Raw genomic sequence first — 23664 nt, 5'->3', positions numbered from 1 at the left:
TCATCATGCCATGATTAACCATTCCAGGGCTCGAGACTAACATTTGAGAGCAGTGGCACCAGCACCACTAAGTTCTACGGATGGTGGTGCCCTATCTCTAACCAATTTCTCAAACATTTCATCATATATTTTTGCATATTGTACTGCAGGCTTTTATGTCTTTTATGTATTACTAATTGCTCCAGTAGCACATTTGTCTCTGATTGGGGTCTATCAATAAATGTATTAATTTTTTATTTTGATCACACTTTCGTTGGAAACTTAAACTGCTAAATGAGGAAGACGCATCTTTACTGCACATTCCTTAGCAGATAGAATGTACAGCACATTACCCAGTAGTTAAAAAAAAAAAATTCCAGCCTTTGTAATTTTGCATATGACACTTGGACCTTCTTCCACGTCAGCCTGAAATGATAAGCATGAGCATGATAAGTATGAAGTTAGAATGAGTTCAGATTAACAACCAATGACTAACTCATTCTAAAGGTATTAACTGGGTGACTTCATGTTTATTTTTACAAGCTGATGGGGAAGAATTTTCTTTCAATATTTGTTCCTTCTAAAAAATATGTCTTGTTTATAGGCTTCAAAAAAGCTGCTTCCTTAAACTCCTTCTTTTTATTTACTTTAACTTTAAAAACTGAACCATACAGAGAGTATTGATTCTATTTACATTAACTGAATGAGCACACTTCAGTTATCAAATCATACCTAATTCATAATGAATAATTCATATATACCCATTATAGCAAAATATAATATAAGAGCAAGACTTACCCAAGAGAGTCATGATCCAAGATTTTGTCTTCACTATGCAGAAACCTACAAATTTATATTGAATGAACGCTGAAGCAGAATTTTATCAATTGGGCAAGGTGAGGGGGTATTCCTCAAATTTGGGAGGGAATTGTGGCACATTTAAAATAGAATGGGATGTTTTAAATCTGGATGTGTTAGAGTTTAACAGAATATCTGTATTATTGTTTTTAAACACACAGTGAGCACGTCAGAGGTGAAAATGGGCAGGTTCAGCCCAGTAGAACTGCACGATTCTGGATAAATTGAGAATCATGTTTATATATACACACACACACACACACACACACAGAGACGGATTAATGCACGGATTAACGCACTGGACCAGACAGGGGCCCAGCCGAAATACTGCGCATTATAACCAATCACACATGATTCTGTTGAGCTTATGAGTACAATGGCCAATAAGAGGCATCTGGATGAGTCATCACTGAAACGGCTGTTTTGTTCAGTGCGCGCGCTCCCTGAATGAATTCTGCTCTCTGCCGATTTCTCTCATCAGAAACAACAAAGTGCAGAAGTGCATACGATGTAAGCAAGATATTACTTTCACAATGTAGGCAAGGCAAGGCAAGGCAAGTTTATTTATATAGCACATTTCATACACAGTGGTAATTCAAAGTGCTTTACATAAGAGAAAGTGAAAGACATTAAAATCAATAAAAACATGGAAATAAAAATAATAAAAACAAGGAATTTTAAAATGATATAGAAAATGATTTAAAATAAATTTAAAGAAAATGATTATACATAAAATGTATTGCAGTCAGTTCGGACATATAGCACAGTGCTCATTCAACAAATGCACAGTTAAACAGATGAGTTTTGAGTCTTGATTTAAATGTGGCTAATGTTTTAGCACATCTGATCTCTTCTGGAAGCTGGTTCCAACTGCGGGCCGCATAATAGCTAAACGCAGACTCCCCTTGTTTTGTGTGAACCCTTGGTATTTCTAACTGACTCGATCCTAATGATCTGAGTGGTCTGTTTGGTTTATATTCAGTGAGCATATCAGCAATATATTTAGGTCCTAGGCCATTGAGTAAAAGTATAAACGAGTAAAAGTACTTTAAAATCAATCCTAAATGTAACTGGAAGCCAGTGTAAGGACCTGAGGACTGGTGTGATATGCTCAGATTTTCTGGTTCTAGTCAGAATCCTGGCAGCAGCATTCTGGATGAGCTGCAGTTGTCTAATGGTCTTCTTGGGAAGGCCGGTGAGGAGACCATTACAGTAATCCACCCTGCTGGTGATAAAGGCATGAACAAGTTTCTCCAAGTCTTGATTGGAAAGAAAACATCTAATTCTTGCAATATTTTTGAGATGATAGTATGCTGATTTAGTTATTGCTTTGACATGACTACTGAAACTAAGGTCTGTCTCCAGATGTAAGCAACTTCAGTGATTAATGGGAGTGCTTTAATTCTGGCAATGTCAATGATAATGTTCTTTGATAATGTAAACGGAGTGTCTATTTACACTTAGTGCAAATAGCCCACCTTTTGGCAGAGGCTATTTACACTAATTCCGCCTGCCAACGTGTGATTGGGACTGTCAAGATTATAAAAAACTGCTAAGAATCAATATCTCTAGTAGCGCAAATGGTAAATCGTACTGTGGTCTTTTTGACGCGATCGAATAGGGTTCACATCCACCTTTTGCCAAACTTTTTTTCTCCCTTTTCAAATCTCATGTCACATCGTAAAGGCATTTATTATTTTTTTTAAATTAAAAAAATAACCAAAAAGTTGAAAATAAAGTATCGGGTAGGGTTAGGGTAGGTGTAGGGAGGGCTTTATTATCAATAAGGTGGCATCCATTTAATAATCTGAATTAAAATTATAATTTACACTCAATACGTTATTACTGCATACTGTTTTGTAATGTAATGTAATACAATACTGAAGTGCAGATAAATGCCACTATTTTGCAACAAGTAGTATAAATAGCAAGAAATCTTGCTATTTTAACATAGTGTAAATATTGTGGCGGGAGGAGCAAACGACAGACACAGTGGGCGTGGCGTCAGGCCTCGGAGAGGTTTTGCTTTATTTTGATTAAACAATAATCAAAATAAAGTGTGCAAAGGGGGTAAAAAGTGTCCAAAATAAACAGGTGTCCTCGTCGTGCTACAGGTTGTGAAGGAGGGCAGTGTTCGGAAAGGAAGGGTCCAAGTAAGGGGCGGAGTCTGGACTCTACGGGTCCGGCAGCTCACGTCTCCGGTGGTGCGGGAATCCCTCAACACTCCCTTCCTGGACCCACGAGGACACCAGTGTGCATGCATGGGGAAGAGACCGGTCTCTCGAGGAGAGGCGTGGTCGGCATTTAAACAGCGGCGATGATGAGGCTCTATTCACATCAGGTGCGCCTCATCACATGCCGCCAGCCCTGGCTGTTCAGCGCCCCTCCTCTCTCACACACCCACTCCCGTCGGGAGCCTGGTGAAGGGCGGCGAATACGGGACGGAGTGGTGATGATAATAAGGGGGGAGGCAGCCGACTCGTCACAATATAATCTATATCTATTTGCAGTTAGTGTAAATAGCATATCGCTAAAAATACTGCTATTTTCACTTGGTGTAAATAGAATCCATTGCTATTTGAATTTAAGAAAAATTACCACAATTTCAACTGAGGGGGGTATAATCAGTCCGTGCCCAGGGCACCTCTGCATCATAATCCGTCCCTGTAGTAGTAGTAGTAGTAGCCCTTTATTTTCACTAGTCACAAGTACCAGCGAAATTAGCCATCAACCTGTCCATACATACACAACATACATACAATATGACAAGGGGGTAGACAGGACAGGAAGACAGGGAATTTAGGAAGAAATACAGCATAATAACATAAGGAAAGAGGGGAGAAAAAAATAACCCCCAAACTATGCTCCTTTGGGAGTACAGTGTGAGAACAGGAAAAACACCCCAGCAACAAAAGCACATAATCAATCAATACAACATAGACACAAACATAGACTTTGCAACAGGGGAAGACCCACTTGTCAGACTGGCGGTACAAAGCGGCGAAGGTGATGGATCGGGGGTGGGGAGGGGAATGCATATCTGTATATATGTGCGTATGTGTGTGTGTATGTATGTAGTGTTCGTGTATTTGTAGGCCTGGAGAGCCGCCAAGCTGGCATTCAAATCAAGTTGTCTCAGTCCACAGAATGTGATAGCGACACAGCAAGTTGCCATGGAGACAGCCTTGATCAGGACCCAGACAGAGTCAACAATCAACAGGTGTCTGTGGAAGGGGAGAGGAACGCAAGAGCGTCTCACTGTAGTGCTCTTCCCGGGCTTGTTATTCCCAACAGCGACCTTGTCCGAGGCCCGCGCTGGTCTGGGGGAGCCGAAAAGAAGATAAGATTGCAATTGTTTGGTCTTGGTGCGAGTAGCCGCATTCCAATTTCACGGCTACTCTCTTTGTCCATTCTGATCTCCAAATCCATCAATTTTCCTTTGCAAAGCCGTGAGCTTGTCCGTGATAGAATCCATATTGCGGTTAATAGTCTCAGTCTCAGTGCTGACCGCTCTGCCCACTGCTTCAATCATGACGGGCAGCTTTGTGAGGCTTTTGGCTGTTCCCGTTTCCTGAATTCTTCGATAACACAGGGCAAAGCCTAATGCAATCAGCAGAAAACCGGTTATCATGGTTCCGAATAGGTAGATATCTTCAATGTCCTCCACGGAAAGAGCCGCCAGACACACGACCCGCCACCTTTCCCATGCGTCCATCGTGTAGCCAGCTGCGAACGTTCCGCCAGGGCAATCAGGTTCGCCCGAACCCAAACTTCTCGTCGAGAAAATGGTGTCAATTGCGTTGAGAGACCAGTTGATCAAATCCATGATTTTTCAGTTTGGAGAGCAGTGCAGAGAGAGTCTCTCAAGTATTAGACAATAGACGAGACGAGACGAAATGAGAGAGCAAAGCAGGGAAGGTAAGGGGAGGGGAGGAGAGGAAGAGAAAAATGTGTCTGCCTTCGTTGAGAGCCAAGCAAGAATCCTTATATATATATATATATTATCATGATTCTCCAACAATTCTGAACTAAGCAAAATTACATATAATTTACTAGAAGCTGTGACAAATTAATAATTGTCTCATTATATTCGAAAGGGTATAATTCATTTGAATTATTTTTTTTTTTTTAATTGTATGAATAATTCAATGACTCACTCATAAAAACTTCACTTGTTCCATTACTGAATGAATCCACACTTTTAACACTTTAACCTTCAACCCCATTTAGGGCCTCGCAGGTGAAAATAACCTACCTGAATTAAAATGGTAACAGTTTGTGACAAAGTGTGCTTACACAAACAAATTAGGTATCTTTGGAAAGAAGAGACTCTGGGCTTTACTATCTATCATCCAGAGTTGATAATGCTCAAAAAGATAAAAAGTTATAGACACTGACGTGCCTTGAAAAATATTTTTCCACACTGAATGTTTTTTTATTTCATATACAAATACATGAAATAAGTCCTGGAGCAATCCAGAAAAGTAATGGATCGAAAGCCATGTGTCTCATCAGTTCATATTTCAAATTTGAAGAAGATACCATGAAAAATGAGATTCCTGCAATATTTTTTCTGAAACTATTTATAGTCCCCCCACCCCCCTGTTTGAGGAAAAATAACCACCAAATGGATTGCAGAATTATACAAGCTATTTTAGTCATTATACATGTTCCTGCATAGTTTTTCAATTATAAAATAATAGACAGATTTATTTGAGCACTAAAAAATACAAAAATAATTATTTGAGTAATAAAAAAGGAAAAAAAATAGAAAAAAATGCTTTGTATATAGTATGTATACTGAAGTATTCTTCGTTATTCGTTATTACAATGATAAATATCACTGCCAGACGTGAAGTGATATTGCCAGACATGGTCATAGAGTCAGTAAACACACGCTGATGTGCTTCCATTCAGATTATAATCAAACAGATGGGCCATATAATCAATAATAGCTGATCAATGAATCACAATGATAGCCGTCATAGAGTCGCTAATAAACACGCTGATGTGCGTCCATACAGATTATAATCATGCAGACACGGCCACATTCCCCACACAATACACACACACACATATAAAAAATGTAGAAGAAAAAAAAAACAGTTTTTTATGGATAAAGCAGATCGCTAAGTTATGCCCCGCTCAGATGACAGCGTGCGTCACAGAAGCGTCACTGCCGGCAGGAGGGAGCGCCAAATTCAAATAATCTATATTCCGCTTTTCTGAGACTTTTTTTTCCGTAGACGGTCTCATTATGTTTGTAAGGCCGTATTCTACAAAATCGTTTTGTTTTTTTACCACCAAGACGCTGTTTTTGAGCGTAATTTATTCCATAACGGACGCGAACAATAACTCTCTGAAGAAATGAAACGTAAACAAAGGAATATTCATCCTTATTACAACGTTATTGTTTCGCTGGACTAAAAGTGCTCGCTGGGATGTTTTTCTGTGGACCCTTACCTCTCTAACTAAACTGGGATTTCAGCAGTGGACGCGTTTGTGGCTCGTTATTACAATGATAAAGGTACGTACGGCTTTTTTACTCTGCGTGTTTGGATGTGTACTGCTTACACAAATGTAGCAAATTTGTGCCACTCATTCCTTATAAGCTTTCCATCGAAAAACAGCGATCTGTCGTCGATGCTTGAGGCTTAGACCCTCAGAATGATATAGAGTTTGACAAGATTAACTTTGTCCCGTTTCATTTATTCTATTAGAAAACAATGACACATGCAAACAAAGAGCGTTCAGTGCGAGGTCGCTCTGGTGCAGGCTAACGAATCTCTTGAATGAATGATTCAATGACAAATGCATTTTTAACAGTCACTTGTTGCCACCTAGTGGCGAAACAATGTAATCAACATTGTAATCAACAAACGTTTTTTGAAGGGCAAATTACTTTCAAAAGATTATTGGCTCTATTTTGTTCCCTGCCATAGGCATCATTTTATATCCAAACTATAAGCTTTCATTTCAGTACTTCTGTGATCATATGAATGATAGTAGGACAAATAATAGGCTACTATGTGGTTGAAAAAAAAAATGCTTGTGAAGCCTTTTCATACCTACTGCACTCTCTGTGTCAGCGGCAGCACAAACAGATTTGAATGTTCCGATATGACTTTGTCAAAGGTCTAGTAGACACAAAGGAATTGTTGTCATTAAATCTCGTGGGTGTTTCTATCGTGATTAATCGTGCAGCTCTAGTTTAGGGTATCATTACATCAGGGCTTGGCTTCCCGGAATACGTTCTGTGTATTTTACTTCCCAGTAGGCCTACATGTAAATAATACCATGGATGGAAAGGAAATTTATGAAAATTCTAAATGACCATAATGCAAATTAAGATCTAAATCTCATTCATGTGGTTTTATGAAAAAAACTATGCAGCTTTGCTGGAGCTTTCATTGAACCTTGTGATGATTCCATAAGGTTTACTCACTCATCTCAATACAACTCCTGCACTGTCAGGAAAAAATATTTACATGCACTTTAAAAGTTAAATTTACTTTACATTAATTTACATTAAATGTGTACTTACAAAAATATAAATTTATTTTAAATGAAGAATGACAGCCTGTGACACTAGGCAGAATAAAAAAATGTCAAAACTAAAATTAGATGGCATATACCTATTCAAACATTTGCACAGCAGTATGTCAGGATTGTGTGTGTGTGTGTGTGTGTTGACATTCAACCTGGTACATTATGTCCCTCAGCGACAATGGCAACCAAAGGTGTGGCACAAGCACAGCAATAAAACCTGATCTGAACTAGAGATCAGGACCCCACAGAGGGAGATCAATTTCCATTGTATCCATGGGCAAAACAGATATAAGACATACAACCCAAATATATTTGTTACCCAACATTGAATTAAGGCATAAATGATTTGATTGACAAAACATTCAAATTCATTCTGGCTTCAACTACTGTTCAGAGACAAGTGTCTGTTGTACTGGACATTTTAAATAACTTAAAATTGTTGCAATTAGATCTTTTTTATGGCTGTATTTACGGTACAAATCAAATATTTTTTGTCCCTCTGGTCTGAATGTGTTTGAAAACAAACAAGTTCTTACATGAAGGACCGGTTAAACCAGTTTATACAAAACTGTTCTGTAAAATTAAAGCTAAATAAAGGTTGTATTGTTATTATTGAATGAATTTCTTTTTAAAATATAATGGTTCAGGGATTTCTTTCAATCTATTTGATTCATGTCAACACTATCCAGGCTATTTTGTAATGCCGTGCATGTTATTACATGTCATTTCGCTTATGTGTTCCTTACGTAATGTTTTATGTAATGCCATTTCTTGGAAACAGAAACTTACCGTGCCTGAGAGTGGTTTCCTGTAAATCCCATGGCTGGTGAGTTTTCACCTGACTGCTCTTATCAAAAACACAACTATAGGACATTTCACATTTTTATTTCAGTTTCTGTTTTATTTGTTTCTTTTCAACTGATTTCTGGCACACAAACATGTATATACATATACATATACACCTATTATATATATATATATATATATATATATATATATATATACACATACACTCACCTAAAGGATTATTAGGAACACCATACTAATACTGTGTTTGACCCCCTTTCGCCTTCAGAACTGCCTTAATTCTACGTGGCATTGATTCAACAAGGTGCTGAAAGCATTCTTTAGAAATGTTGGCCCATATTGATAGGATAGCATCTTGCAGTTGATGGAGATTTGTGGGATGCACATCCAGGGCATGAAGCTCTCGTTCCACCACATCCCAAAGATGCTCTATTGGGTTGAGATCTGGTGACTGTGGGGGCCATTTTAGTACAGTGAACTCATTGTCATGTTCAAGAAACCAATTTGAAATGATTCGAGCTTTGTGACATGGTGCATTATCCTGCTGGAAGTAGCCATCAGAGGATGGGTACATGGTGGTCATAAAGGGATGGACATGGTCAGAAACAATGCTCAGGTAGGCCGTGGCATTTAAACGATGCCCAATTGGCACTAAGGGGCCTAAAGTGTGCCAAGAAAACATCCCCCACACCATTACACCACCACCACCAGCCTGCACAGTGGTAACAAGGCATGATGGATCCATGTTCTCATTCTGTTTACGCTAAATTCTGACTCTACCATCTGAATGTCTCAACAGAAATCGAGACTCATCAGACCAGGCAACATTTTTCCAGTCTTCAACCGTCCAATTTTGGTGAGCTCGTGCAAATTGTAGCCTCTTTTTCCTATTTGTAGTGGAGATGAGTGGTACCCGGTGGGGTCTTCTGCTGTTGTAGCCCATCCGCCTCAAGGTTGTGCGTGTTGTGGCTTCACAAATGCTTTGCTGCATACCTCGGTTGTAACGAGTGGTTATTTCAGTCAAAGTTGCTCTTCTATCAGCTTGAATCAGTCGGCCCATTCTCTGACCTCTAGCATCAACAAGGCATTTTTTTTATGGCTGTATTTACGGTACAAATCAAATATTTTTTGTCCCTCTGGTCTGAATGTGTTTGAAAACAAACAAGTTCTTACATGAAGGACCGGTTAAACCAGTTTATACAAAACTGTTCTGTAAAATTAAAGCTAAGTAAAGATTGTATTGTTATTATTGAATGAATTTCTTTTAAAATATAATGGTTCAGGGATTTCTTTCAATCTGTTTGATTCATGTCAACACTATCCAGGCTATTTTGTAATGCCGTACATGTTATTACATGTCATTTCGCTTATGTGTTCCTTACGTAATGTTTTATGTTATGCCATTTCTTGGAAACAGAAACTTACCGTGCCTGAGAGTGGTTTCCTGTAAATCCCATGGCTGGTGAGTTTTCACCTGACTGCTCTTATCAAAAACACAACTATAGGACATTTCACATTTTTATTTCAGTTTCTGTTTTATTTGTTTCTTTTCAACTGATTTCTGGCACACAAACATGTATATACATATACATATACACCTATTATATATATATATATATATATATATATATATATATATATATATATATATATATATATATATATATATATATATACATACATACACTCACCTAAAGGATTATTAGGAACACCATACTAATACTGTGTTTGACCCCCTTTCGCCTTCAGAACTGCCTTAACTCTACGTGGCATTGATTCAACAAGGTGCTGAAAGCATTCTTTAGAAATGTTGGCCCATATTGATAGGATAGCATCTTGCAGTTGATGGAGATTTGTGGGATGCACATCCAGGGCATGAAGCTCTCGTTCCACCACATCCCAAAGATGCTCTATTGGGTTGAGATCTGGTGACTGTGGGGGCCATTTTAGTACAGTGAACTCATTGTCATGTTCAAGAAACCAATTTGAAATGATTCGAGCTTTGTGACATGGCGCATTATCCTGCTGGAAGTAGCCATCAGAGGATGGGTACATGGTGGTCATAAAGGGATGGACATGGTCAGAAACAATGCTCAGGTAGGCCGTGGCATTTAAACGATGCCCAATTGGCACTAAGGGGCCTAAAGTGTGCCAAGAAAACATCCCCCACACCATTACACCACCACCACCAGCCTGCACAGTGGTAACAAGGCATGATGGATCCATGTTCTCATTCTGTTTACGCTAAATTCTGACTCTACCATCTGAATGTCTCAACAGAAATCGAGACTCATCAGACCAGGCAACATTTTTCCAGTCTTCAACCGTCCAATTTTGGTGAGCTCGTGCAAATTGTAGCCTCTTTTTCCTATTTGTAGTGGAGATGAGTGGTACCCGGTGGGGTCTTCTGCTGCTGTAGCCCATCCGCCTCAAGGTTGTGCGTGTTGTGGCTTCACAAATGCTTTGCTGCATACCTCGGTTGTAACGAGTGGTTATTTCAGTCAAAGTTGCTCTTCTATCAGCTTGAATCAGTCGGCCCATTCTCTGACCTCTAGCATCAACAAGGCATTTTCGCCCACAGGACTGCCGCATACTGGATGTTTTTCCCTTTTTACACCATTCTTTGTAAACCCTAGAAATGGTTGTGCGTGAAAATCCCAGTAACTGAGCAGATTGTGAAATACTCAGACCGGCCCGTCTGGCACCAACAACCATGCCACGCTCAAAATAGCTTAAATCACCTTTCTTTCCCATTCTGACATTCAGTTTGGAGTTCAGGAGATTGTCTTGACCAGGACCACACCCCTAAATGCATTGAAGCAACTGCCATGTGATTGGTTGATTAGATAATTGCATTAATGAGAAATTGAACAGGTGTTCCTAATAATCCTTTAGGTGAGTGCATGTATATGTGTGTGTGTGTGTGTGTGTGTCTATTTATATTTATATTTTTATTCAATTCAAGTCCATTATTTCATATGAATAAACAACCTAAGATCTAAACACAGGTTTAATGATATTTTTATCCATCTGTAATACCCCAATGATATTGTTCAACTAAACAGAATACACCTCAAATGCTGCACAGGTAAAATATTTATTTTATTACCAACCTGGTCTCATTAAAATACGTACCTCTGTGCACTTTCTGTATGACACCGTTTTACGTACCTTACTGCACATTTTGTCCACTGAGTGGCACTAAAACACAGGTTCAATACGTGAACCCTGGTACGTTTTTATTACGTAGATATAGGTACATTTTGCTGTGTTTTTATTACGTTGCTACATGTACGTGTTGATATAGGTACATATTGCTGTGTTTTTATCACGTTGCTACATGTACATATTGCGGCGGTTCAGAATTCAAATATCCGGGGTCTGTATATTGATGCAGCCATGCCATTTTAACTTCCTTATGCAGATTTGAACTGCTTTGTCGAACCGTGATTACACGTGATTCAAACCAGCGTTCATCACCTCTCAAGTACGTCTCCGTACTCTGTGAGCTACCGAACAAACTTACCGTCTATGAAAACCCAAAGATACGAGGCTGGATATGTGCGAGGCTAACGTTCAAAAGCATCAGTTTTCAAATCTCCCAGCATATTAATATTGTTTTGAAGTCGTAACATGATATTAAAGTAATTGTGTGAAAATTACGCTTTATTCAAAACTCTGTGCAATGTGTGGAAAGGAGTAAAAGATGTCGGAGTTTTACTGCCTCTAGTGTTTGTTTCTTTTGGAAACTGCAGTAATATGTAGATCTATTTCGACCTCACTCAGACCGTCACCACGGTCTTATCCTGAATGACGCCATTCCTCGAGACCTAATAACAACAATGTCAGGTGACTGACCTTAGGGGTTGGCTGTTATATTACATCCGGATGGACCAACCACTTCCTCTTTGCCTTTCTCACCTCATCTGAGACCAGATCGGTTGATTGCATCTGAAGCTAAACTCAGGAGAGATTACTGTTTCAATCCGTCACATTTTCGTGCAGGCACTTTAGGTCCCTGAGGATTGTGTTGGATTTCTCCACTGTATTCTGGACATGACGCTGAACATTGGTGAGTGTCCCCTTACTTTACTTTATTGTAAGTTGTTTAAAGGTGTTTTTGTTAGGGTCTGCTGTTCGCAGTGGACGTGATATTTTCATCCCAGTTACTGCGTGTACGCACATAGAGTGGGATATTCAAATACTCTTTGTTTACTTAATTATTGATTTTAAAAATGTTCTGTTCGCAGACTTTATTTGAAAGACAATTAATGAGTGGTGATTCGTCACAAACTACATGTGAATGTTTTTGTTGCTATTTCTTTTCAATAAAAACCAAAAAGTTTGTTGAATGGATTGTACTTCAACCTTAGGTGGTAGTAATATGCTGTGATTCAAAGAGTACTGTTCGCAGACTTTGAAAGATAATTAATGAACAGTGATTCGTCACAGTTTATTTTTGTTGTGTACTTCGATTTATGCTGAGTAATCGAGAAGCTTTGAACTGATTGATGTACTGTTTCATTACAGTTCCTCTTGGTTTATTGACACGAGTCACTCAAAATGACGATTTTGTCAGACTGATATGCACCCACGAGATGGACATAAAGAATGCCCATCCTGTTTGGGTATGCAGCATCTACTTGACGATATTGAGAAACCTTGTGCAGCGGCAGTAGGGTTAACATTACAGGAAAGGGTGCAGAGAGTCAGACACTCAACTGGTAGTAGGAAGGAAGTAGCTTCTAAAAGCCCCTTAGTAGAGGAACATCATTAAACAACCAGGCACCGTTGTACTTCACAAACCTTTTGACACCTTATAACCCCCCTAGAGCCTTGTGCTCAGAAAATTATAAACTTCTGGTAGTGCCTTGGACAATTCGTCATCAAAAAGGCGATAGAGCTTTCTCAGTAATGGGGCCGAGATTGTGGAATGAGTTGCCGCTACATATCAGGTCTGCTAAATCTCTGTCAACGTTTAAGAAACTTCTGAAAGCTCTCTTTGGGGTGGCAGCTTACGGGAGTTAAACTGTGTGATTGTCAGATTGTTTATATGTGTGTGAAGTTGTTTTGGTTGTTTGCTTTTATGTAAAGCACTGTGGGTAACCCCTGGGGTTCTTTTTTAGTAGTGCTATATAAATAAATAAACTAAACTAAACTAAGCGCAAAAGGGATTGTACCCTCGACCGTTCTACTAGGTCCTCACGTTCTGACATATGTCAGAATAAACGTGGGAGGGCCACAGTAGTACAGGAACCAAAGGATGATACTCAGTCACAGATTTTAGCAGCGTTATGTGATTTAGCTGGTAAGTTTGGAACACGTACGACTGCAGTGAGCATGCAATCTTGTACCCGCCTGTCTACAGCCTCTTTGGGTGATGAGTTATCACACCAGGAGGGAAAGGATGATTCAGTGGATATCATTTCACTGCATACAAATGATTCCCTTTATGGTAGTGAGGGGCAGGATGAAAAGGATGGTGAGGATGAATCCAGGTCTGGCACTTCAGAGGAGGGGAGCCCACACTCTGACATTCTCTCACATTCTAAGTGCAAAAATCTTGGGTCTTGATACTAAAGAAGCTACAGTTTCATCTATTCATCTATTACAGTTTCAAGTATTTCTTGTGCTCAGCCCACCGTGTCTATTCCTGTGGCTGAAGATTATTCTCAGATGTTGAGGAAAGCCTGGAATAATCCAAAAGCGGCACCCCAATTTAATGCATGGTGTAGGCGATTTGCCAAGATAGATTATGCCCCTGAGAGGGGTATGGGTAACATTCCTTCAGTGGAGTGGGAGACTGTGGCTTTAACCACTTTGGGACCTGATCGGGTCACGGATAATCCTAGGTGCCCTGCTAAGGAATGTCAGAAAACAGATTGGCTAATGTGCCAAACGTATAATGCAGCTACTCGGGCAGTCCGGTCGGGAAACGTTTTAGCGATAGTCTTGGCTGCTTTGAGGAAAGTGATCAGTTGAGAAGATCGTGATGCATTCAATCTGGTTGACGCAGCAGTCATTAAGCATTCACAGCTTACCCGAGATATCGGTGCATCTATGTCTTCAGCGATCTTAGCCCAGGAAGGAATTGATTAATATGCCAGTGATGCCTGGTAGAGTATTTCACGCTGACTCTCAGTCCTTGTTAGATACCGCTGATCAAGCAAAACGTAGAAAAGAATCAGTCCAACGAACATTTGGTCATGTTGGACCCACTAAATATGGCCATAAAGGTGCTCAGCCCTTCCAGCCCTCATACTTTCCTCGTTCAGCACCTTGGGGGTATGACAGAAGACGAGCTAGGGGTTATCAGGGCATGATTTGTCGGGGCATGCTCCCAAATATGCCTGGACAGTTGGGAGAAATGCACATCAGATCCCTGGGTCCTAGATATCATCAAGAAAGGATACAGTTCCAGCAGCGTCCTCCTACTTTTTCAGGAGTCCATATGACCATGGTCAAAGACCCAGTCTGGGCACAAATTTTGGCCAACGAGACTTCAACCCTAATGCAGAAAAAGGCAATTGTTCAGATAAGCACCAGCAAACAGCTCACTGGGTTCTATTCAAAAAAGTTCCTGGTACCAAAGGAGAATGGTGGACTTCGGCCCATTCTGGACTTACAGCAACTGAACCGATTCATAAAGGTGTTGCCTTTCAAAATGCTGACAACAACACAAATTCTAGAATCCATAGAACCAGGACAATGGTTTGCTTCCATAGACTTGAAGGACATATATTTCCATGTGCCCATCTGTCAAGATCATCACCAGTTTCTTCACTTTGCCTTTCAAGATCGGGTTTACCAGTTCAGGGTCCAACCATTTGGCTTTTCATTGTCTCCAAGGGTCTTCACCAGAGTGGTTTCAGCAGCCCTTCGTCCTCTTCAGTGTGTAGGAATAAAAATTCTAGCATACCTGGATGACTGGTTAATCTGTGCTCCTTCTCGCAGTCAAGTCATGAAGGACACGGAAATGGTAATTCAACATGTACAAGCTCTCGGTTTCAAAGTAAATTGGGACAAGAGCAATCTAAATCCTTGGCAGTGTTTGTGGGGATTTCACTGGACTCCCAACTAATGATGGCATCTTTATCTCCTCGGAGGGTGATAAAGTTGTCCAGTCTGGCTCAGTCATTTCATCTAAGCAGGAGAATGAAGCTTATTCAGTTCCAGCAGTTGCTGGGTATGATTGCAGTGGCAGCAACTGTGATTCCCCTAGGTCTTCTCAGAGCTCGTCTGCTACAAATATGGGTAAACAGTGCCAAATTGCATCCCAAATTATGGCACTTTTCCACTGCATGGTACGGCACAGTACGGATCAGTATGGTTCACTTTTGGGGGGTTTTCCACTGGTACCTGGTACTTTGTTTTAGTACCACCTCGGCCGAGGTTCCAAGCGAGCCGTACCGTTACCAAAACCTGACGTGTAAACTCTTCTGGTCACTGATTGGCCGGAGAAAATCGTCATTACTCCGTCACTGAACTTGCGACACGAGACCCGACAGACCCGCTAGATTTAAATCTGCGCAGCCAGCGAAGGATCAGACGCAACTTTTTTGTTTGAAGAAACGCCATTTTTGGTTGATACAAAAAGTACTATTTCGTGGTCTATTGAGGAAGTACAGACGTTCCTCTCGTTGATAGCCGAGGAGCGGATCCAGCGAGAGCTTGATGGGGCGACGCGGAATGAAAGTTTTTCAGGAGGTTGCTAAGCTCTTGGCCACCGGACTTACAAACAAGTTAGTACAAACAAGTAGGAACAAGTTAAAAAAACTGAAGAGCGATTACAGAAGCATAAAGGACCACAACAGCCGGAGTGATTCAAACAGACGATCGTGGAAGTGGTTATACCAAATGGATGCAGTCTACGGAGGTAGACCAACGAGCATTGGGAGGGAGAGTGCCCTGGACTTGGCCATGCCGTTGTTGGAGAACACGATCGAGGATGGTACGTTGTGTTACGTTATCTAAATATAACGCTTGAAATCTTAACTTTACTGATTTTATTGACCGTCGATTCCTATTTTATTTCTCAATTTCACTGTAAAATCATAACGTAATGAAGCACAAAGTCCTAGTAGCTAACAGTTATTAGCGGTAGTGCTATTGTTCATGATGTTCAGGAGTTGTTGTTGTTGCCTTTTTTTTTGGTGTGTTGCAGTAATTTGTGCATTCCCAACTAATTAGACAAACTTTGCGTTTCAGACTCATTGTCCACGATCGATTCACTTGCACTTTCTCCATGCAACGACAACTATTCTTTCCAACCGGTGCTAGCAGCGTCTCCACCACGACCGCCAACACCATCACCATCAACCTCCAGTTGCACGACGACACCGCAGCGTGTGGTAACAGGTATAAAACAAATGATATATTTCATATATCACAATATGTACAAATAGGATATCACAATATCAGAATCAGAATCAGAATCAGAAAGAGCTTTATTGCCAAGTGTGTTTGCACACACAAGGAATTTGTCTTGGTGTTATGAGCTTCCAGTACAGAAAGTACAAACATAGTGCAGACAACATATAATTAAGGTGATAAAGAACACTAATGAAGAGAATATACAATAATTAAGAATAACAATAGTAATAAAAATAAAAATATACAGAAAAGAGACATGACCATAGACAGAACTGTGAATGTGCATGTGTCCTATGTACAGATGAAGGTTTGATGAGTTATTTACAGATGTACAGTACCGGGGTGTGTTATGTGTTGTTCAGGTGGGATACGGCCTGGGGGAAAAAACTGTTCTTGTGTCTGGCTGTTCTGGTGCTCAGTGATCTGTAGCGCCGGCCAGAGGGCAACAGTACAAAGAGAGAGTGAGCTGGGTGTGAGGGGTCCAGAGTGACTTTCTTAGCCCTTTTCCTCACTCTGGAGGTGTAAAGTTCTTGGAGGCTGGGCAGAGGGGCACCGATAATTCTCTCAGCAGTCCTAACTGTCCGTTGTAGTCTTCTGATGTCTGTTTTGGTAGCTGAACCAAACCAAACAGTTATAGAAGAACATAGGACAGACTCGATGATTGCAGAGTAGAACTGTTTCAGCAGCTCCTGAGGCAGGTTGAACTTCCTTAGCTGGCGGAGGAAATACAGCCTCTGCTGGGCCTTTTTCGCAATAGAGTCAATGTGATTGTCCCACTTCAGGTCCTGGGAGATGGTGGTGCCCAGGAATCTGAATGACTCCACTGCAGTCACAGTGCTGTTCATGATGGTGAGTGGGGGGAGAGCAGGGGGGTTTCTCCTGAAGTCCACTATCATCTCCACAGTTTTGAGCGTGTTCAGCTCCAGGTTGTTAAGACTGCACCAGACAGCCAGCTGCTCAACTTCCTGTCTGTAAGCAGACTCGTCACCGTCCTTGATGAGGCCTATGACTGTAGTGTCGTCCGCAAACTTCAGGAGCTTGACAGAGGGGTCCTTTGATGTGCAGTCATTCGTGTAGAGGGAGAAGAGCAGTGGGGAGAGAACGCAACCCTGAGGGGCACCAGTGCTGATGGTGAGAGTCCTGGATGTGAGTTTTCCCAGCTTCACTAGCTGCTGCCTGTCTGTCAGGAAGCTGGTGATCCACTGACAGATGGAGGAGGGCACCGAGAGCTGTCTCAGTTTGTCTGAGAGAAGGTCAGGTATGATGGTATTGAAGGCCGAGCTGAAGTCCACAAATAAGATCCTTGCATAATTCCCAGGTTTGTCGAGGTGTTGCAGGATGTAATGCAGTCCCATATTGACAGCGTCATCCACAGACCTGTTTGCTCTATAGGCAAACTGAAGAGGATCCAGCAAGGGTCTAGTGATGTCCTTCAGGTAGGCCAGGACCAGTCTCTCAAGTGACTTCATGACCACAGACGTGAGTGCGACAGGTCTGTAGTCATTAAGTCCAGTGATTTTGGGATTTTTGGGGACGGGAATGATGGTGGAGCGTTTGAAGCAGCAGGGAACTTCACACAGCTCCAGAGATCTGTTGAAGATTTGTGTAAAGATGGGGGCCAATTGGTCAGCACAGACTTTTAGACAGGCAGGTGAAATACCGTCTGGTCCTGAAGCTTTCCTAGATTTCTGTTTTCTGAAGACCCGGTTCACATCCTCTACACAGACTTTAAACGCAGGTAGAATGGTGGGGGAAGGAGTAAGGGGGGTTGCAGGGGGTGAAGGTGAATGTGTGAAGTGCAGATCAGAGCGGGTGCTGGGTGTCAGTCTGGCCTTTTCAAATCTGCAGTAAAACACATTGAGATCGTCAGCCAGTTGTTGATTCTCCACAGACTGTGGGGGTGGTGACTTGTACATGGTGATGTTCCTCAGACCAGTCCATACCGACGCCGGATCGTTGGCTGAAAGTTCTTTTTTCAACTTCTCAGAGTAGTTCTTTTTAGCCACTCTGATCTCCTTTGTTAGTCTGTTCCTGGCCTGGTTATACAAGATTTTATCCCCACTTCTGTAAGCGTCCTCTTTGGCCTGACGAAGCTGTTTGAGTTTCCCAGTAAACCACGGTTTATCATTATTGAATGATAAGAATGTCCTGGTGGGGATGCATATATCCTCACAGAAACTGATATATGACGTTACAGTCTCTGTGAGTTCATCCAGATTGGTGGCAGCGGCTTCAAAAACACTCCAATCAGTGAGGTCAAAACAAGCTTTTAAATCTTGCTCTGCTTCATTAGTCCATCTCTTAACAGTTCTTAATACAGGCTTAGAAGATTTGAGTTTTTGCCTATAGGTTGGTATGAGATGAACCAAACAGTGATCAGAGAGCCCCAGAGCTGCCCGTGGGACAAAGTGATATGCATCTTTAATTATTGTGTAACAATGATCCAATATATTACTGTCTCTGGTGGGACATGTAACGTGCTGTCTGTATTTTGGCAGTTCAAATCAACTGTGGCTCACATTAGGGCCAGTTTTGGTCTATTTGGTTGGCTTACATGCGGCAATGCTAAGGTTTACTTGTGGCCCAAATTTTGCAAACAGGAGCGGACCGCCCAAGTGCCATCATTCTCCACGGTATGTGGGCCAGAGCAAGGCGTTAGATCTGGGCCAGAATTAAAATAAATGTAGCCCAGATTTGGGCCAGTTCTGCTTTATTTTATTTATTTGTTTCACGGCTGCCATGCAGCCTTCCTATGGCTTACTTGTGTCCCAAATTTTGCAAACAGGAGCGGACCGCCCAACCGCCATCATTCTCCACGGTATGTGGGCCGGAGCAAGATGTTGGATCAGGGCCAGAATTAAAATCAATGTGGCCCAGATTTGGGCCAGTTCTGATTTATTTGGTTTATTCAAGGCTGACATTGGGCCTTCCTTTGGCTTACTTGTGGCCCAAATCTGGCAAACAGGAGTGGACCACCCAAGTGCCATCATTCCACGAGGTATGTGGGCCAGATGAAAGTGTCAGGTGTGGGCCTGATTTTGGCCTCAGGAATTTTGCTATCTGGGTATTTCTTCAAACGAGTTCACCACCTGATCTGTCCAATTCAGACTAAATTGCGAACAATCCACGGTTAAAATTGGGCTAAACTAAAGAGGACTAATACCTACAGAGAGCTACAGTATGTGTTCACGTTCATCTAGTGGCAGATGCTTTCTCCAGGTATTATAGAGATATTAAAAAACACTTATGGTGTCTATTTTACCTATAAAAATCAGGCAGTGGTGAATTATTTACTATAATAAAATGAAGCACAGGTTTTTTTTATCAGAACTAATTAACTGTAGATTTAATTAATCAATCCACAATAATCCACATCATAAACATCATACAATTTATCAAAGACTACCAAGCAGATATAAACCCCATTTATATTCTGAGTGGTGTGACCATCTTTCCATCTGTTGTTCTCTGAAATGATCACAATCTCTCTGGTCAGATACCACAGCACATTTCTCCCATTTGTGGCTCATTGTGGTAAAGTGCTATATGTGGTCATAAACAACCAATGACTAATAGCAGTGAAAAACAGCCACTGAACAGAATATATGTCTAACATATAAAGTTTAGGATATGTTCACCAAAGTCATTGCTTCAAACAGCCACAAGAAAATGCATCCAAAAAGCTTCTTAATTCATTTCTTTATTAGAACTATTTCTTTAAATAGAGTGTCTCTTTGTTTAACTGCTAGCACAAGAGCTACATTTTGTCAAAAATCACTGACAGGAAACAACATTGTTAAAAGGCTGTTGTGAGAGAGGAGCTTTTTGATGCTTTGTAACCACAACAAAATACAATAGTATAAGCCATTGCAAGTATTGTCGTTATTCATGTGCACAAATTAGATATTTAAAGTGTCAGAAAAAGTGTTCATGAAAAAGTGTTCATACAGCATTGATATAAACAGTTAAGTCTTCAATAGGCCTACGCAATTCATAACAATCTAATATAAGCATGTCTGAAAATAGGTGTTATAATACTACTTCTCTGATTACCACAGAGACACTGATGCCTAACTGTATTAAAGAATTAAAGACAAAAGATGAAGATAAGTTTATAAACGAATTTTGAAACAATTTTGAAACTTCAGCCAGTGTCCAATCAACTTGTCCCAGTTTACCCTGGAAAGCAAGAACAAAAAGGCTTTTCACACTGTGCTTAACCCCGGGTTATCGTCGTTCTAAACACCGCTTTTAACCCCGGGTAAAGACATGTTTCACACCGGCAATTTGAAAGCGGTGTTAGCACCGCATTTTACCCGGGGTTATGAAACCCTGCTCCGGAGCAGGGTTAGCACCGCATTTGTGGTGTTAACCCCGCATTGCGGCGCTAAGTTTGTTCAGTGTGAAACGGAGCGGTGTTTGCTTGTTGCTGCTAGACGCTTGGCAACAGACAGCCAATCAGAAAATGAGCAGCGAAGCTCGTGTCACGTCAAGCGCGCATCGTGTAGCTCGCGTTCCCGTGGCGTCTGCCGTTGCTAAGCAACCATGACCCGCGCTCTTCATGAAGACGCATAAGTTTCAGCAAAGGATAAATGGATTTCCAGCACTAAATCGCTGTTCGTCCAATCAGTGACAGTGACACTGCAAATATGCAAATAAGAACGTTAACCCGGGGTTTAGGAATGTACAGTGTGAAACGACTGTTAATGAATACCCAGGGTTAACATTTAACCCCAGGTATAGTATGAGCAGATTCTAAATTCTGTTTTAGTTTCAATTCTGAACTAGCTTTTCTGCATCAGAAACAGGTAGCATGTTTCGAAGCTTGGCAATGTTTATTAGATCCTGTACCCACTAAACTACTGAAATAGTTGTTACCTGTAGCATAAGAACCGCTTCTCAATATTATTAACTCATCGTTATCTTTAAGTCACGTCCCAAAACCATTCAAGCTGGCGGTTATTAAGCCTCTTATTAAGAAACCACAACTAGATTCTAATGAACTGGCAAATTAAAGACCCATTTCAAATCTTCCGTTTATGTCTAAAATTTTAGAAAAAGTTGTGTCTGCTCAATTGTGCTCCTTCTTGCAAAAAAATTATCTCTATGAAGAATTTCAGTCAGGTTTCAGGCCTCACCATAGCACAGAAACGTCTCGGTTACATAGGTAACCCTCGTTCCCTGAAGGAGGGAACGGAGACGTACGTCGGACTGACCGACGAATAGGAATCTCGCTAGAGAGGCCAATCTGCTTTGAGTGTAACTAAAACGAGCCAATGCACATTGGCATGCAATCACATGCAGCAGCTGCTTGCCTCGCAGCGCGGGTATATAACGAGCAGCAGGTGCGTTGCATCTTCAGGTTTTCGCTGAGGAGCCGAACAGGTAAGGCGGCAGCATCAGCAGGGTCCAGCGACTGTGGCGACGGGACGTACGTCTCTGTTCCCTCCTTCAGGGAACGAGGGTTACCTATGTAACCGAGACGTTCCCATTCAGTCGGTCACGTTCGACGTACGTCGGACTGACCGACGAATAGGAATCCCTACCAAAGCGCCACAGGAGCTGCCCCCTTCCAGCGCTCTGTAGCAAGCTCTGTTGCTTAAGGACGGTGGGACAGGGCAAACACAGAGAGTGTCGATCACTGCTGTTCCCCAAACCCATTCAGTGAGACTGTTGGATAACACTGGGAAAGCGTACCCTTCCACTGGAAAGGAACGCTGCGGAAGCCACATCCTTCCCAAAGGAGTTATGTGGAGAAGTACATATGGACTAACCCCGTAGGATTGTACTACACATGGAATACTGGGGTGACTCCAACCCGACGAGAGGTGGGTTCTCCCAGAGGGAAAGACAAGGGCTTCGTTTAGGAGCAACTCGTGGAATAACACATATGGGATCCCCGTAGGGTCACACATATGGAACCCAGCCTAAATCCAGTTCTCAAGGATACAATGGAGTAAGGCCTGGCGCCAACGCTCCGCCATGTCTGGCTGCCGAGGGGTGATCGGAGGACTCAACAGGGTCTGCCTTGTAGGGACTCTCTGGAGCAATAAGCGCATGTAACGCAGCAAGCCGACACTAAGCCGGGACCTCTCCGTGCCCCTGTTTGAGAACACGGGAGGAGACCGGCTCGACACGAAGGCTATAGAATCTAGCGAACGTGTTAGGTGTCGCCCAGCCCGCAGCTCTACAAATATCTGTCAGCGAGGCGCCTCGAGCCAGCGCCCAGGAGGATGCCACGCCTCTCGTAGAGTGGGCATGCAACCTGAGCGGGCAGGGCACGCCTTGAGCTTGGTAAGCCAAGGCGATGGCGTCCACTATTCAGTGGGCCATCCTCTTCTTGGAGACAGCCTTTCCCTTCTGCTGGCCTCCGTAACAGACAAAGAGCTGGTCTGAGGTCCTGAGGCTTTGAGTTCTGTCTATGTACAGTCGCAAGGCGCGAACTGGACAGAGCAAAGCCAGGGCTGGGTCTGCCTCCTCCGGGGGCAGCGCTTGCAAGCTCACTACCTGGTCCCTGAAGGGAGTGGTAGGAACCTTGGGCACATAGCCAGGCCAGGGTCTTAGTACCACGTGGCCGTCACCCGGCCCAAACTCTAGGCCCGATTCGTCGACCGAAAATGCCTGCAGGTCCCCTACCCTCTTGATGGAGGCCAGTGCAACCAGCAACAAAGTCTTCATAGACAGAATCTTTAAGTCTGCTGACTGCAAAGGCTCAAAGGGAGCAATCTGGAGTGCTCGAAGCACCAGAGCAAGGTCCCAAGAGGGTAAGGAGGGGGGTCGAAGAGTATTTAACCGTCTCGCCCCCCTAAGGAACCTGACGACCAGGTCGTGCTTACCAATGGACTTACCATCGATGTGGTCGTGGCATGCGGAAATAGCGGCAGCATGAACTTTGAGGGTGGAGGGAGCCAGCCTACGCTCCAACCCTTGCTGCAAGAAAGAAAGCACGACACCGATCGAACATCTTCGGGGGTCTTCTCGGCGAGAAGAACACCACTTGACAAACAGGTTCCACTTCAAGGCGTAAGCACGTCTCGTAGACGGTGCACGTGCCGAAGCGATGGTGTTAAGTACCTCAGGGGGTAAGTCACCTAGAAC

Source organism: Barbus barbus (genome assembly GCF_936440315.1).
Source record: "Barbus barbus genome assembly, chromosome: 46".
In the NCBI taxonomy this organism is placed as follows: domain Eukaryota; kingdom Metazoa; phylum Chordata; class Actinopteri; order Cypriniformes; family Cyprinidae; genus Barbus; species Barbus barbus.
The sequence above is the reverse complement of the archived record's forward strand: the minus strand, read 5'-3'. Positions refer to the sequence as shown.